The sequence below is a fragment of the Arvicola amphibius genome, chromosome 8 (assembly GCF_903992535.2).
Source record: "Arvicola amphibius chromosome 8, mArvAmp1.2, whole genome shotgun sequence".
NCBI lineage: Eukaryota > Metazoa > Chordata > Mammalia > Rodentia > Cricetidae > Arvicola > Arvicola amphibius.
This window is the reverse complement of record NC_052054.1, coordinates 18,225,903-18,242,883: the sequence shown is the minus strand read 5'-3', so window position 1 is coordinate 18,242,883 and position 16,981 is coordinate 18,225,903.

The following is a 16,981-nucleotide window of genomic DNA, read 5'->3' as shown; positions in this document are numbered from 1 at the left end:
CCCCAGAAAAGAGTTCTTGGTCACACGTGACACCATGTTAATCATCAGACCTGAAAAACCAAGAAAGTGAAACTCCATGGGTGGATCAAAGATGTGCTTTCTGAATATTTGTTATTGTTCAGGAGCTGTGAGGCCAGGCGGAGAAGCCTTACGGGCCTGAGGACTCTTGATGCTTTGGGCTTGCTGTGGTTGGATGGGTTCAGTTTCCACGTGTGAGCTATTTGCCGAGGCCATTCCTGCCTATTTGTAAATCTGCTCTATGTAAACCTTCTACAGCACATTCCGTGATTTCAGTGAGGCATTGAGGAAAGCCTCTCAAGAGGGTGAAAGGGTACACTTCCGGTTCCGGTTCCAGCTGTTTGGGGAGGGACTTTCCCTTTATCCCTCCGGTTCACGAACTCAGTCATTCCAGTTCTACCAAGTGTTTACACAGGAAGTCAGGGCATCTAGAACTTCAACTCCCTGAGTTCCGAGACTTACTGACTCTGCCATTCCCTGGGAACCCTGTGGTCTAAAACACCAGGGTCACGAGCCTCAGCTTCTGCCACACTCCTTTGCTGAGCTTGCCGGCCTGCTCGTTTGCCTGCCCACCTTCTTTCCCCTCACTCCTGCCTTCCTTCCTCTCTTTCTGCCTACCATTGGACTTGCCTCCATAAATACTTGAATCGGAAAGTGGAAAAATAGCACCCCTGTGTTAGAAGGTAACAAATGGGCAGTAGTACAAAATATTAAACTGGAGATAGTGGCATGTACCTATAATCCCAGGAGGACCAGGACTTCAAGGTCATCCTCAACTACATAGTGAGTTTGAGATCATCTTGGGCTACAAGAGCCTCTGTTCTCCAAAATAAATTTTGAAATAGAGCTCAAAATATTTAACACATAAGGGAGTGCCTGAGTAGAGTAAATGCTCTGTGAGATATTTAACACATAAGGGAGTGCCTGCATAGAGTAAATGCTCGGTTGCTAATATTCAGTGTTTGTTTTAAGTAAGCATAGTAACAGCACAGACAACTTTTCAAAAATAATTTAATTCACCATCTTAATGTGGAAACAGTTTCCTTATTTGGGGGGGGGGTGGTTATTTGTTTTGTTTTTTCAAAACAGGGTTTCTTTGTGTAACAGTTCTGACTGTCCTCAAACTCACTCTATAGAGCAGGCTGGCCTCGAACTCACAGAGATCCGCCTACCTCTGCCTTCCAAGTGCTGGAACTAAAGGCGTGCGCCACCACTGCCCAGCAACAGCTTCCATTTTATATTCACTTGATTGTTCAAAAAAAAAAATACTGATCATCCACTACACTGTTTCAGACACAGCATAGGATATTTGTAAGCTCGCCTCCCTGTGTGCTCACACTACACACTTTTCATTTCTGAGGCATGCTTCCCTGCAGAGCTAATGTCTCACACTCTTAACATAAGTGTCTATTGACATCATAATCTCTAAATATTAAGCCTTCAAGACACAGTATCATCATTGATTTGATCATTCTTCAACTACAAAGTGAGATGTCCCCTTTCCAAATTTTCACTAGCGCACAAAACTTGATGATGTACCTCTGGGTGGAACTTCTGAGTTTGTTCCAATCGCTTACAAGGTTAAATGACCCCAGTTCTAAATGCTGAGCCATTGGATGAGAACTTTGGGTAGTGTTTCCTACATCCTGCCAAAATTTTGGATCTTGTAGCAATAAACAATTACAATTTTCCTTATGCCAGTCATGTTCCAGCAGTGTTCTTCCACAGGTCCTAAGTTCAATTCCCAGCACCCACATGGTGGCTCACAACCATCTATAATGAGATCTGGTGTCCTCTTCTGGCCTACCGGCATATATGCAGGCAGAACATTGTATACATAACAAACAAATAAATATTTAAAAAATAAAATAAAAAATAAAAAGGAAGGGAGGAAGGAAAGGAAAGAAGGACACATTGCTAGCATTTTAAAATAAGCTAGCCATTCTATTATATAGAATGTATATAGCTGCCATTAAGTAGTAAATGTATTTTTTTTGCTTCCCAGTCTTTCAAATGTCCTTTTAATTTATTTTAAAGCCTTTTTAAATAATAAAATAAATAAATAAAATTATTTATTATTATGTATACAGTGTTCTCTCTGCATGCCAGAAGAGGGCACCAGATCTCAATACAGATGGTTGTGAGCCACCATGTGGGTACTGGGAATTGAACTCAGGACCTCTGGAAGAGCAGCTAATGCTCTTAACTGAAGCACAATTAATAAAAACTCAGAGACGGATGGTTTGGGAAGTCTTTTTGTATATGTGTTGCTTTAATTGGTTAATAACTAAAGAAGCCACTTGAGCCTATGACAGGGCAAAATAGAGCAAGACAGGAATTCCAAGCAGAGATAGAGGAGGAAAGAAGGTGGAGTCAGAGAGAAGCTGCTGAAGGAGACAAATGCCCAGGAATCTTACTGGTAAATCATGAGCCTCATGGTAAATTATAAAATAATAGGAATGGGTCAATTTAAGGTGTAAGAGTTAGTTAATAAGAAGCCCAAGCTATTGGCCAAGCAGTGCTGTAATTAATATAGTTTCTGTGTGATTATTCAGGTCTGAGTGGCCGGGAAACAAAAGAGCAGTTTCTGCCTAAAGACAGATATTGGGATTCAACCTGAAGACCAGAAAAGCAAAGCAGCCAGATACTGGCTCTTAACTCTACCTCAGTCCAAAATGGTGATCCTGCTTCCAGGAATCTCATAATGAGACTGAGACTGATAGTTATTTCCTCCCATTTTATAATCCTCTCTAGTTCTGGGATTAAGGACGTGCACCACTACTGCCTGGTTTCTATGGCAAACTACTGTGGCTACTAGGATTAAAGGTGTGTGTCAAGGTGTTGGTGAGTCCAAAGTCTTATACTTAATTTTCTTTCTGACATAACTTGCTTTCTGCATCAGATAAACAAGGAAAACTGTAACTATAGCTATCTAGTTCTCAACTTCCTCAGAGACCCAAGAAGGAAATAACTGAGTAAGCAAAAAGAGCAACCAAGTGACTTCCAAAGAAAATGTGAGTAATGACAGAAACAGCTGGCTACCTGGACAGTCACCCAAAGTTCCTCTACAATGCTAGGGCATCCATCCTGGGCCTACAGGTTTAGCATATCTGATGGACTTTTCTGTGAAGCAGGATATTCTGAAGGACTGTCCCTCCTTGTCTTGACAATGTTTACTTTCTTTTGTGTCCTGCTTATCTAATTAGGACAGCACACTGTCAGTAGTCGAGAGAGGGACATTTTCTTGCCCAATGACTTGCTTTTGCCACAAAAGTAAACTCTTTGTGGAGTTTCTTCGATGCCCATTATCTTCTCTGAAGTAGATCAGTGCAGCCAGAAGTAGACATGTCTCATTGTCATAAAAAAGAGCCTGTGTCTTAAATACCATATTCTGTAGATCTCCAGTCCAAACACCTTTTAGAGATAAGGTATGGCACAGACCTATAATCTCTTCACTTGGGAGTAGAAATAGGAGGATTAGTAGTAGTTCAAATTCATTCTTGACTGCATAGTAAATTCAAGGTTAGCTGGGGCTCCATGAGACTCTGTCTCCAAAAACCAAAAATCAGAGCCTCCTTTCTTTGTTGGGCCTTACATAATTTCCACCACCTAAGCATCGACTTGTGGACCACAGAATGTTGGGAATTAAAGAGACCTTTGGCATTTTTTTTAGTGTACTTCAGTTTGGGGTAAAGGAGACAAAGGGAGTGGAAGGTGGTGAATTACTTTAGAACAGAGAGCTGACAACACAGTTCAAACTGAGATCCTCTGAGAAAATTCTGCTGCAAAGGAGGTGACTTTCCTAGTTAGTGTTATGTTGCTGTGAAGGAAAACCATCACCACAGCAGCTCTTATAAAGAAAAACATGTAACTGGGCAGTGGTGGTGCACGCCTTTAATCCCAATACTCAGGAGGCAAAGGCAGGTAGATCTCTGTGAGTCTGATGCCAGCCTGGTTTACAAGAGTTAATTCCAGGACAGCCAGGGCTGTTACACAGAAATGCAGGTGGAGTTCTGTGTCCCCACAGTCATTCCCAAATATCCACCCAGAGACTTATTATTAATTGTAAATTCTCAGCTGATAGCTTAGGCTTGTCTCCAGCCAGCTCTTACAACTTAAATTAGCTCGCTTCTATCCATCTATGTGCTGTCCCACGGCTCATTTACCTCATCTGTGAACTTCCCATGTTGCTGCTTCTGCTTTTGGCCCAAGACTCCTCAGACTCAGGCCCTTTTCTTTCGAGCATTCTCTTTGCTCTGAGAATCCTGCCTACCCATCGACCAATCCGCTTTTTATTAACAATGAATGTGACACATCTTTACAATGTACAAAGATTATTCCACAGCAGGTTTAGCCCATTATCATCATGGAGGGAGGCATGGTAACACACAGGCAGACATGGTGCTGGAGAAGTAGCTGAGAGTTCTTCATCTAGATCTGTAGGCAACAGGAAGAAAGAGAGATTCTGGGCCTGGCTTGAGCATTTGAAACCCCAAAGCGCACCCTCAGTGACACACTTCCTCCAACAAGGCCACATTTCCTCATCCCTGGCAAGAAGTTCCACTCCCTAATGACAAACATTCAAAACCATAAGCCTATGTGGGCCATTCCTATTCAAGCCACCACAGTGGTTCATTTGCTAATGTTAAAAAGAAAAAGAAATTAACAGAGCTGAATAGGATACTGACCTCTAAAAAAGAAAGGCCTATGTCTGTAATCTCATAAATGCAAATTACATTCACCACCATCATCTCCACAATCACCATCATCACCATCAGGTACATCATCACCATCTATCAGGTCCAGCATCACCATCATCTCCAGCATCTCCAGCATCTCCAGCATCACCATCATCTCCATCATCTCCATCATCCCCATCAGGTACATCATCACCATCCATCAGGTCCAGCATCACCATCATTTCCAGCATCACCATCATCTCCATCATCTCCATCATCTCCATCATCACCATCATCACACATCATCTTTGAGACATTATTTTCAGCAGAGCTCTGTCTTAAATCTTAAACTTTCCCCACTGTGGTAGTTTTTGTTTTCATTTTTTGTCTAGTTTATAAATGTGCTCCAGTCTTCATTTTTCTTTCATTTTTTGATTTGCTCTCAGTGTGTGGTGTGTGTGTCTGTGTGTCTGTGTGTCTGTGTATATGCATATATGTGCCCTGGAGTAGATGTGGAGGTCAGAGGATAACTAGAGTTGATTCTTTCCTTGTACCATGGAGCCTAGGGGCTAAACTCCGATCATCAGAATGGTGGCCAGTATTTCTACCTACCAAAAGACTTAACCAGCTTCAATCTTTAATACTCTTAAATTTGTTTTGAAGATGTCATCATTATCCTTACTTTAAAATGAACATACTGAGGGCTGGCAGGAGGATACAAGGATAGGTTTGGAAGACTGTTTTTGTTTTTGCTTAAAAGAAAACAGGCATGATGGCTTATACCTGCAATTCTAGCACTCAAGAGGCTGTGATGGAGGATGCGGAGTTCATGTCCGGCCCCAGAAACAGAGTGAATTCAAATGTAACGTAGACTGCATGAGACCCAATTACAAATTAAAAAATTAAAAACAAAAACAGATTTTAATCTGTCCCCATTTAAAACCTTCCATGACTTCATATTGCTTTTATTACAGTAACTATTAAGAAGCTAGTTCCAGGACAGGCTCCAAAGCCACAGAGAAACCCTGTCTCGAAAAACCAAAAAAAAAAAAAAAAAAAAAAAAAAAAAAAAAAGAAGCATCCAGATTCATTGCCACTCGGTTTTCATTTTTAAATTATCTTTCTCATGTTCTTGTGTGCTATGGGTGGAACCCAGGATATCTCCTCCCCACTCCCTGTCTTCTCCCTTTCCTCCATGTTCCCCCTTCCTGCTTTCTTGCAGGACTAGAAATGAACTCAGGATCTTGCTAACATTAGAGAAGTCCCCCTACCCACTCTTATTAGCTTTCTTGATTAGAAAATGAATCACGTAGTAAAATCCATCCTCTTCACAGAGACTGGACACTCTAACTGCTCCAAGTTGTTCCTGTGTCTGGTCAGACTTTCTTTCTCTTTGAGAATGAATTGTGTGGCCTTCACATTCTTCACAGGGATCCCCGTCTCTGAAGTGCTCCCATTCCCCACTGAACACCTTCTATTGGATGTATTTGCCTGCCATTTGCTTTTCTACCTCTTCTAGTGGACAAGATTTTTGAAAACAGGCCTGTTTGCTGTGATACCTAATACCATGGCAGCCTTCTCCCTATCTGGTGCATGGATAAATAAGGGAATGATTCAATGATAGGCAAAATAAAATCTCCATTATTGCTGTTGGCAGAGGAAGAACTCAAGACATTGCGGGACATCTTCAGAGGACAGATAAAGGACATTGAATAACAAATAGGAAAATAACATAAAATGCTGTTTGGTTTCTGTGCTAGGATCAAATCTAGAGCTTTGGGCATTCCGCACACAGGCTTTCCACTGGAGCCACACATGAACCCTCTCGGGGCACTTTCAGACAGTTTAGTAAGATGACTTTCAAGGCTGGCATGGTGGCACACGTCTTTAGTCACATCACTCAGGAGCCAGAGACAGGCAGATCTTCGTGTTTGAGGATAGCCTGGTCTGTATGAGGAGTTCCAGGCCTGCCAGGCTTGTATAGCAAAACCTTTTCTTTAAAAAAAGAAAAAGTGGGGCTGGAGAGATGGCTCAGAGGTTAAGAGCATTGCCTGCTCTTCCAAAGGTCCTGAGTTCAATTCCCGGCAACCACATGGTGGCTCACAACCATCTGTAATGAGATCTGGTGCCCTCTTCTGGCCTGCAGACATACACACAGACAGAATATTGTATACATAATAAATAAATAAATATTTAAAACAAAAGAAAAAGTGCTTTCTTTCTCCCCAGAAGAATGATGCATCTCACCTAGTGAAGTGCCTGCTTAGTGTGTGTGAGCCTGAGTTCAGCCATTAGTACTGCATAAACCGGGGACAGTGTGCATGCCTGTCACCGCAGCACTTGGCACGGAGAGGCAGGAGAATCTAAAATCCAAGATCATCCTCATCTACCAGGCTGGCTTGGAAAACATGAAATCAGCACTTTTCTTTCCTTTCTTTTTTTTTCTCACCTTGGCCAAATACCTGAGAGAGATACTCTAAGGAAAGAAGGGCTTTGGTGGTGTGGTCCAGAGTCGTTGAATCTTTTGGTGATGGACCCATGGTAAGGGAAAACACCATGGCAATGTAGCATGTCACAGAGCCCATGGTAGATGAAAAAGAGAGGGAGGGGGAGAAGGAACCAGATATAATCTTCTAAGGCACTCATCCAGAGTCTTATTTCCTCCAGCTAAGCCCAATTCCTAACATTTCCACTATTTCTTAAAACATGCCACCAGCTGGGGATGAGCTAGCTACTCAACTAGTGAGCCTTGGCGGGGCTGGGGCTGGGGGTGGGGGGCGCTCATTTCGTATTAAAAATGTAACAAACATCTTCTCAATTCTTTCCTTCAAGTTTGGTCCTGTTGCTTTGAGTTAGCCACCCCCTGCACACACACACACACACACACACACACACACCCCTTCTCTTAGGACAAAAGTAAACCGTGGGAATAAGGCTGTAGCTGGAAGGTAGGATGTGTGCTTAGTGGGCCAAGCCCCTGGACTCAATCGGCCGCACCCAAACTGAACAAACAAATGAAAAAATCGAATTCTTGCCCAGTCTGGAATGAATCAGTATAAATGGCGATCGGCTAAAGCAAGTTTATTTATGGATTTACTAGTGAGTGATTAATTTGTCTCTCTGCTCTCAGGAGTTGCTGCAGAAAGAAAAGCAAATGTGGTACAAGTGCTTGGCTGGTTCTGTTTGTGTTGATATACAAAACGCAGCTCTTTTTCCACGGCGCCTTATCTATGCTTCCGGGAAGAACACTTGGGCAAATGGAGGTTTGTTTTTTTTTTCCTCTCCCATGTGTGTTCCATTTAGATCAGGAAACTGGCATTTCAGCCTGGAAGACTTGGGCCAGATGTTGGTTCGCTGGCTGAAAGATTTCCTGCCCCAATAGGTGACCTCTGAAGGCAGAATAGGCTTTTTCTTAATGGATAGGCTGTCCAGATGACCTCATTTCCAGAACAAGGGTTCTTTGTGAAGTGTCTCTTTGCTATTAGAATCAACATCATCTGATTTTCGAGAACATTCATTCGATGGAGGGTAGCTAGCACCTAGTTATTTTGTTTATGAGGGATGAGAAGAAATGAGGCCTAGACTCTGCATTAAAACATTTTCTTTCTGGTATTCTCTGAGAGAGAAATGGTGAAGAAAACTTGGTGCCTGCTTACCCACATGACTTTTTTTTTTTTTAATTTCAATCTTTATTCAGGCCAGCACTGGCTATAGGAACAGTGAGTGTATACTTCCCTAAACAGGGGATCATTTCACCAAACTCCATCACGGCACTAACTAATTAAAGAGGTCATTCTGACCCCACTGACCTGTAACTAGAACCATCTATCTCCCCATATGAGAAGCTCTTTGAGGCAGTCCCACATCATTTGATGAGCTCTTTACAGAATTCATTTATTAATATCTGCAACTGTGTAAAGACACTCAGGGAAGTGGTAATAACTGAGCCTTTGTGTGTGCCTCTGTGTGTGTGTGTGTGTGTGTGTGTGTGTTTGCTGAAAGAAAGGATCCAAGAGAAGAAAATGGCCTTGAGAGACTGGGGGAGAAAGTCCATAGGACACCACTGTACATGCAAAAGGGGGGATGTTCAATCACGTGAAAAGGGAGAGCTATGGTTTTAACATCCCAAAATAATAGGGGTTTACAGCTGGAGGGACAGTTGGGGTTCTTTCATTCAGGAACAAAGGAAGGAGTGGCTCTTTCTGATGGGCAGCAGATGAATGTTACTAGGAGAGAAATCAAGTAAGTTCCTTGCGATCCAAAATCTGGGCTCCTCCATGAAGAACAGAACAGAATGAAGTAGAGCCACGGAGAGTTAATGGCAGGGCTGGCAGTTCCTCCTCTAGTCATCGCTAGAGTCAAATTTAAGTCTTTTGAAACAAGAGTAGTAAAATTAATATCCTTAAAAAAATTTTTTTATTGAGCCAACACATGTTTTTTAACAGAATGCCATGTGTAACCCGGGACTTTAAAAAGGGAAATTATTCATTGCAGAGATAGCTGGCTGTGCAAAGTGCCTGCTGAGAAATCACGGGGACCCCAGCTTGATTCCAAGAACCCAAGAGGAAGAAAAGTCAGGCATGGAGCATGCTTGTGGTGTCACTGCTGGGGAGGCTGAGACAGGGGGTTCACTGGGGCTCAGTGGCCAGCAGCCTTGCCTCCTTGACAAGTTTCGGGCCAGTGAAAGACTCTGTCTCAACAACAATAAGGTAAAGGGCTGGAGAGAGGGCTCAACAGCTAAGAACTCTTGCAGAGAACATTTGTTTGTTCCCCGGCACCCTCATGGAGGCCTGAACTCTAATTCCATGATGTCCTCCATCCACTTCCGGCCGCTGCAGAGTCCTGCATGTACACACGGCACATACATTCAGGTTTTACAGGTGGACGGCGCCTGAAGGGAACCAAAACAGTTCCTCTGCCTCCAACCAAGAAGTGGAATTCTTCCCCCATGGACCATATCACTGTGGCGCCTCAAGCGGCTTTAACCAGATATTTTTAATTGAATGGAAATTTCTCCCCCCCCACCCCCAGCAACCATGTTTAAGTATCAGAGAAGCCAAGTAGGCATTCTCATCAAGTTTATATAATAGACAAGATTGATGAGCCAGTTTGGGTGGTGGATGCTTTCCAGCTGCGCTTTTAAGTTTTTGCAGAACTTGGAAACACCCCACAGTCTTGGTATCTCATTAGCACATTTTTTTTTACATTCTCAAAAAGTGTAAGTAAAAAGATAAGTAGCTAGGAATGCACTTCTAAATATCATTCTCCAAATCTTCATCTTTCTGCCTGTGGCAGATCCCTCTCACATAATTTCACGGCTCTCCCTGGGGCAAACTATTTCCATCTAGATTTTTTTCAAAATTTATATTGAGTTGGACTCTTTAGGTTCTTTGTTTTAAACAGATTGCGATCAGTTCTAGTTGCCCAAATTTTTGGATTTTTGGTCATCATAGGTACCGTTCAAAAGCCCACTAGAATCCTATTTCCTTCCAGCAATGTCTGCTTCTGAATGTATTACTTTTGAATGGCTGTGACCAAAGACCCTGGCAGAGACAAGGGAGAAGGCTTTACTGTGACCTAAGGTTTTCAAAGGGTCATGGTCCACCACAGTATGGCAGGACAGTGGGAACTGGGAATGGAAGCATCCAGGCTCACATGTAAAAGAACCAGTTAGCAGAGGAAAAACAAGAAGCCCTTCCTCATGTGGGTGTCATGTAATAAACAGCTGGCTCAAAAAAGGTCTGTGCCTTCCAAAGGAGAGGCAGGTGCTGTGTAAATATCCTATACAGAGCCTTACACCTGTGGCTCGATCGCAATACAGTTTAGGCCTTATCCTGAGCTCACTAGTCCACTTCCACTCTTGGGACTTTTTCCTTTTTCTTTCTTCATAAGCACTATCTCTATCTATCTACCTATTGTCTGTCTGTCTGTCTATCTATCTATCTATCTATCTATCTATCTATCTATCTATCTATCATTTATCTATCTTCTATCAATCTACCACTGACTATCTATCTATCTATCTTTTATCATCTATCATCTATCTATATTTCTAACCATATGTCCTTGGTGTGATCCCTTGTTGTGGGAAACAGCTGGGAAGCTGGGAATCAGGTGCCCTCTGAACACAGATCTGTAGTCTAGCACTAAGCATGCTCTTCCTTTCTCTCTGTTTTGGATACTGGCCAAAAGCCCAGCTTGCTTTCTCTGAAATTCTGAACTTTCTCCCCGTTTCTCTGAAGCCTCCACCTCTCTGCCACATAGCACCTACTGATTTCTATAGCTGAATATTCCAGTTTTCTTAACCTTTAACTCAAAACTTTAACTCAAAAGGCATAACTTTCTTGCTTTTCCTCTGCCTCCACAGCACTCCCCAAAAGCTTCCTAGATTCATGGATTACCTACCCTGCTGTTTCCCTCTCAAATTCTGGTGAAATTGCTCTTGAGCTTCCTTCTGAGTCTGTTGTAAAATCTTTTATCGATGAAATTAAGAACCCAAATGGGACCATCAAATTCCTTGGTAGCAGTAGTAGGGAAGGCCTGACAGAGCTTATGGCACTGGGAGTGTGTGACACTCTGCACTTGATAGAGGGCAGGATGCAGGAACTGTATGCAGAAAACAGGGGTGGGCATGACCTCCGAAGACCTGCCTCTAATAATCTGCTTGCATCAGCCAAGCCCTGCCTTCTGAAGAATCCACAGCCTTCAAAATAGCGTCACAACCTGGGAACTTGGGGTTTAATTGAGCCTGTAGAGACATATTTCCGATTCAAAGCACAACTCTATATAATGTTCCAGTTCAAAATTTCACAGTTCAGAACTACATATGACTTTAAGAATTTTCCGGGGGCTGGAGAGATGGCTCAGAGGTTAAGAGCACTGACTGCTCTTCCAGAGGTCCTGAGTTCAATTCCCAGCAACCACATGGTGGCTCACAACCATCTGTTATGAGATCTGGTGCCCTCTACTGGCCTGCAAGTATACATGCAAGCAGAACATTGTATATGTTAAAAATAAATAAATCTTTTTTTAAAAAAAAGAGTAGCATTTAAAAAAAAATTTTCAAGGCTACCTGGGCATGATGGCATACATTTGTCATTCTGGTACCCGAGGGGCTGAAGCATAAAGACCCATGTCTGAGGCTAGCCCAGGGAGCAGAGTGAATGCTGACATTAAAATAAAGTGACCTAAAATACATTTATCTTTAAATCATGTGTATGTGTGCATCTATGTGTGAGTATGTGCATGTGTGGTGTGTGCACATGGTGTGCAGGTGCCCGGGGAGGTCAGAGGCATCAGATTACTTTATCCAGCATGGGTGCTTGCTGTGAACAGAACTCAGGTCCTTGGCAAGAGCCGTGCCTGCTCTTAACTGCTGAGCCATCTTTCCAGGCCCAGGAGTATGATTTTTGTTCTTGTCGTTTTATTTGTTCCTTGAGATAGAGTCTCACCATATATCTCCAGCTTGCCCAGACCTTAATATATGAGCCAGCTGGTCTAGAACTCACAGATCTGCCTGCCTTTGCTTCCCGAGTGCTGGGATTAAAGGCGTGTGCCACCACACACAGCTAGTAGTGTGATCTTAGGTTGTGGAAGGAAATAGCTGTGATGTTACTGTTGCATCTTCTAGAGTCGTTTGTAGGCAGAATCTTGATATTTCCATAGCTCCACCCCCAAATGAAGACCTGTAACTAGCTGGTCAGGGAAGTATTGTTGCTTACCAGAGTAGAAGAGATTTCAGATGGGGTCAAAGAGATGACTCAGAGGTTAGAGCACTGGCTGTTCTTGCAAGGACTCAAGTGTGGGTCCCAGTACAGCAGACCCAGAGAGGCTCACAATGTCCTATAACTCCAGCACCAGGGGACCTGTCACCCTCTTTTGCTTTCTGCAGGCACTCACATGCAACCGCATTCACAAGCATGTGTGCTCACAAGAATACACACACACTAACTAAATAATAAATATGCTTGAACAGTAAAAAGATTTCAGAGGAACAGAGAGCCTCCATTCTTGTTTTATTCATCTTCTCCCCTTAACCTCTTGTAACAGTATTCACTTCAATAAATATTTTCAAATTATTATTTTATGCATATAGGTGTTTTACCTGCGTGTATGTCTGTGCCCCATTTGCATGCCTGGTGCTTATGGAGGCCAGAAGTGGGTGGCAGATCCTATTTGTTGGAACTGGAGTTACAGGTGCCTGTGAGCCATCACGTAGGTGCTGGGAATCAAACCTGGGTCCTTTGGAAGAGCAGGCTTTGCTCTTAACTGCTGGGTCATCTCTTCTGCCCATGTTTTCATTTTGTTTTCATTTCCCTTTTCTTTTTTGATCTCAGATCATCTTTCCCACGAAACAAGCAAACAAAAGCAAAACGAGTACTGCTTTTGCAGGAGTTGAGATCGCCTTCCAGGCATTTGTGAGGAAAAAAAATATATATATATACTGGAAAGTTTTGTTGGAGGGAAAACATTTTAGCCTGCAAGTCTCCCCTTGAATTTGGTTCCCCAAGGCATTGTGCAATGCCCCATTTGGGAGTGCCAGAGATGAGACATTGCTGATGAGTGGCAAAATTAAACAGGCTTCTCTGTTTTCATTGCTCAGTTTCAGTGCCAAGCGAAAACTGGGCTATTTATCAACTTTCAGATTGAATATATGCTATTAGCAGGCAATGGTGTTCTTTAAAACAAAACAACTATTTAAATACAGCTTTGTTCCCCAAACATGTCCCATTCTTGCAGAGAGTCTATTTTAAGGTAAATATCTAATCGTCTGCCCTTTGAAACCAAATATACTAGGTGTGGTAGCATGTAAGCATGTGATCCTCGCCAAGAAAGGCGGGACGATTGCAAGTTGGAGGTCAACCTGAGCTAATAGGGAGTTTAAGGTTAGCCTGGGCTGCATAATAAAACTGTGCTTCTCGCCCAAAACAAACAAAACAAACCAAAAATCAAGACAGAGCAAAACAATAACAATCACCCAATCAACTCTCCTAAAGGATATTGTCAAATAATTCCATTTTCTTCCCTCCCTTTCCTTTTCCCTCTCTCCTCCGCTTTCTTCTCCCCTGCCGCCCCCACCTACTTTCAGACAGGGTCTTAATGACGTGCAATTGAATTTCTGAATTTCTATGTCCTCACCTCTCAAGTCCTGGGGATTATAGGTGTGTAAAACTACAATTGCTCATTTATCTCCTAAGATCTTCTTTAATCAGTGAATTTGTTGTTGTTGTTTTAGTTTGGCATTTGGTTTTTGGTTTTCCACACAGGATTTCCCGGTGTAACTTTGGAGCCTGTCCTGGAACTTGCTCTGTAGACCAGGCTGACCTCACAGAGATCCACTTGCCTCTGCCTCTGGCATTAAAGGCATGCACCAACAACGCCTGGCTAATCTGTGAATTTTTAAAGTTACATATTTGTTTATTTGTGAGGACACACACCATTTTGGAGGTAGGAAGGCAACTACTGGCTTGGGTATAATATTTTTGTTTTTGTTTTATTTTTCAGAGAGAGGGCTTTTCTGTGTAGCCCTGACTGTCCTGAAACTTGATCTGTAGACCAGGCTGGTTTCAGAATCAGAGATTTGTGTCCAGAGTGCTGGGATTCAGGGAACGTGCTACACTTCTGATCTAATTTTGAAACGTAGTCTGTTAAAACTTCCTTAGCTGTGCACCCCTTTCCTCATTCCTACTTGCCCAGATTGTGCTAGGCTGTCAGTCCAGCCCACAACACCATGCCCTGGGGATTGGAATTTACAGATCGCTGGACCAAGGCTTGAGGGTGCATGCACCTTTCATCCCAGCACTGGGAGGCAGAGGCAGGTGGTGGTCTCTGAATTCAAGGTCAGTCTGGTCTACAGAGATAGGGAGCTCCAAGCTAGCTGGGTCTACTTAATGAGACCCTGTCTCAAAGTAAAAAACATCCCAAACCAACACCAAGAACAAGGTCAATTTGATCAATTTGAGCCTGATTCAGGTCAGCAGAGCTCATATGGAGAGCTGGTTCAGGGGTTGAAGTGCTTGCGGTATAAAAAAAATTATTAGAAAGAAAAAAAGAGTGCTTGCCGTGCTGAGTTCAGATCTCACACCCACACAACCATCCAGGAACTGTTGTGTATACGTCTGATCCCAGCACCGCAGAATACAGAGACTGGAGGATCACTGGGGTTTGCTGGCTGCCAGACTATCTGAAAAACAAAGCAAAACCATGAGCTTCAGATTCCGGGAGAGACCCAGGCTTTAAGGAATTAGGCAGAGAGTATACCCGCAGGCATGTTTAATTCTCTCACTCTCCATACATGACCATGTACGTACACACACACACACACACACACACACAAGAGCTGAGTGGACATCCTGGATGGGTGAAGGGAAATCCTAAGTGTCATTTTAGAAAGGTCAAAGTTTATGAGATGTATTTTAATTTTATTTTTATTGTCCTCGTTGTGAAAACTGAAGAGGAATGGGGCATACAGCTCAGTGTGAAGGGCTGGGTTTGCTCTTCAGCTCACAAAACAATGAACAAACAAACACCAAAAATGACAGCCAGAATAACAGAGAGGACAAACAGAAGGTGACGGTAGAGTCCTCAGGACCACACCTGCCAGAGGTAATCTCTCAGCTTTATGACTCAGAGACCACATTCCAGGGCTACGAATGACTTCTTGTGACCCAAGATCTTTAGGATTTTTCTGTATGATGAACAAGGAAACTCAGATCCAGCCTCGCAGGATGAGTGGGTGGGGAAGGGCTGGGAAAGGGGTCAAGGTTCTACCATGTAAAGATTCTTGCATAATCTCCAATAACCTCAGAAAAAAGATGGAATTTCCCTGTCTTACACAGGAGGTAAATAATTTACCGAATGTTTTTAAACCTAACTTTCTCTCATTCCTAATATTTGTGCTTTTCCGGTAGAGCACTTGCTAGCAAGTACAAAGTCCTTGGTTCCGTCCTCAGCTCTGAGGGTGGGGGTGGGAGGGTGGGGGTGGGGGTGGCGACGACACCAAAACAATATTTGTGCTTTCCATGGTAAAACCGTCGTCATACACTTAGTCTAGTTACTTTTCTTGTGTTGTTAGAATGAGTTGCTCAGACTGCATCTAGAATCCTAACTACCTTGCAGCTTCTGGAGGAGTGGTCTGAAAATTTGTCACCCTGACCCACAAAAAGAACAATTACAGAACAAGCCAGTAGAAATATGGATGTGTAGTCCCATCGTATATGTGACACAATGTGACAGTAGTTTTCACTAACCTTACTGAGAGGACTTACATCCCCACAGTTTTCAGGTCGCTTGGTGCAGTAAATATTTATCACACCAGGTGTAATGGCCCAGGCCTGTCATCCTAGCACTTGGGAGGTGGAGACAAGAGGTCAGTGTAATGGTAAAACCAAAACACTGCATGTCCCTGAGTGGCAGCAGCAGGCAACGGCCCTGAGGGGCAGTGAATCCCAGGCAGGGAGTCTCAAGAGATGTGAGAGACAGAGACAGATAGGCAGGCCATGCAGAGAAAGTAGGTTATGGAGGGGAAAGGAGGAAAGAGAGAAGGGAGAAGAGCAGAGAGAGAGAGAGAGAGAGAGAGAGAGAGAGAGAGAGAGAGAGAGAGAGAGAGAGACTGGGCCTGGCTTGGACTTTTGTAATCTTGAAACCCACCCTCAGTGGCACAACTTCTCCAACAAGGCCACACCTACTCTAACAAGGCCTCAACTCCTAATCCTTCTAGTCCACTCAAATAGTACCGCACCATGGCAAGTAAGTATTCAAATATATGAGCCTATAGGGCCATTCTTTTTCAAACCACCCCAGATGCATAATATCGACAAATAAATAAAACCCTTTGTCAAGGTGCACGGAATTGATTTCCAGGTTCCAGTGAGCTCTAAGAGAGCCTGAGTAGGAAGGCAAATATGCAGGAGGTGGGATCTTAGTATATCCCCTCAAGAGTCTGTACGTGCCTTACCTTGGCAAGGTATGTGGGAATCAAACATACATCACTATGGGTAGAAGAGGAAGGGGAGGATGATGATTCTTTGATAAGGGAAGGGAGTTGTCAAAAAGCCTGAGAAGGCATTTGTAGGAGAAAAGATTCAATTTTAGGGCAGTAATTAGTTAGATTTTCAGTTAATTTGGGGAAGCTGATTAGGAAAGAGATTCAGCTTATTTATTTGTTTGTTTGTTTATTGAGCGAGACAGCGGTTCACATAGCAATAGCCAGTCTTGAACTCCCAATCTTTCTGCTTCTGTTTTTAAATGCTCAAAATTATCTGTGTTCCAGAAGTAGAGAGGCC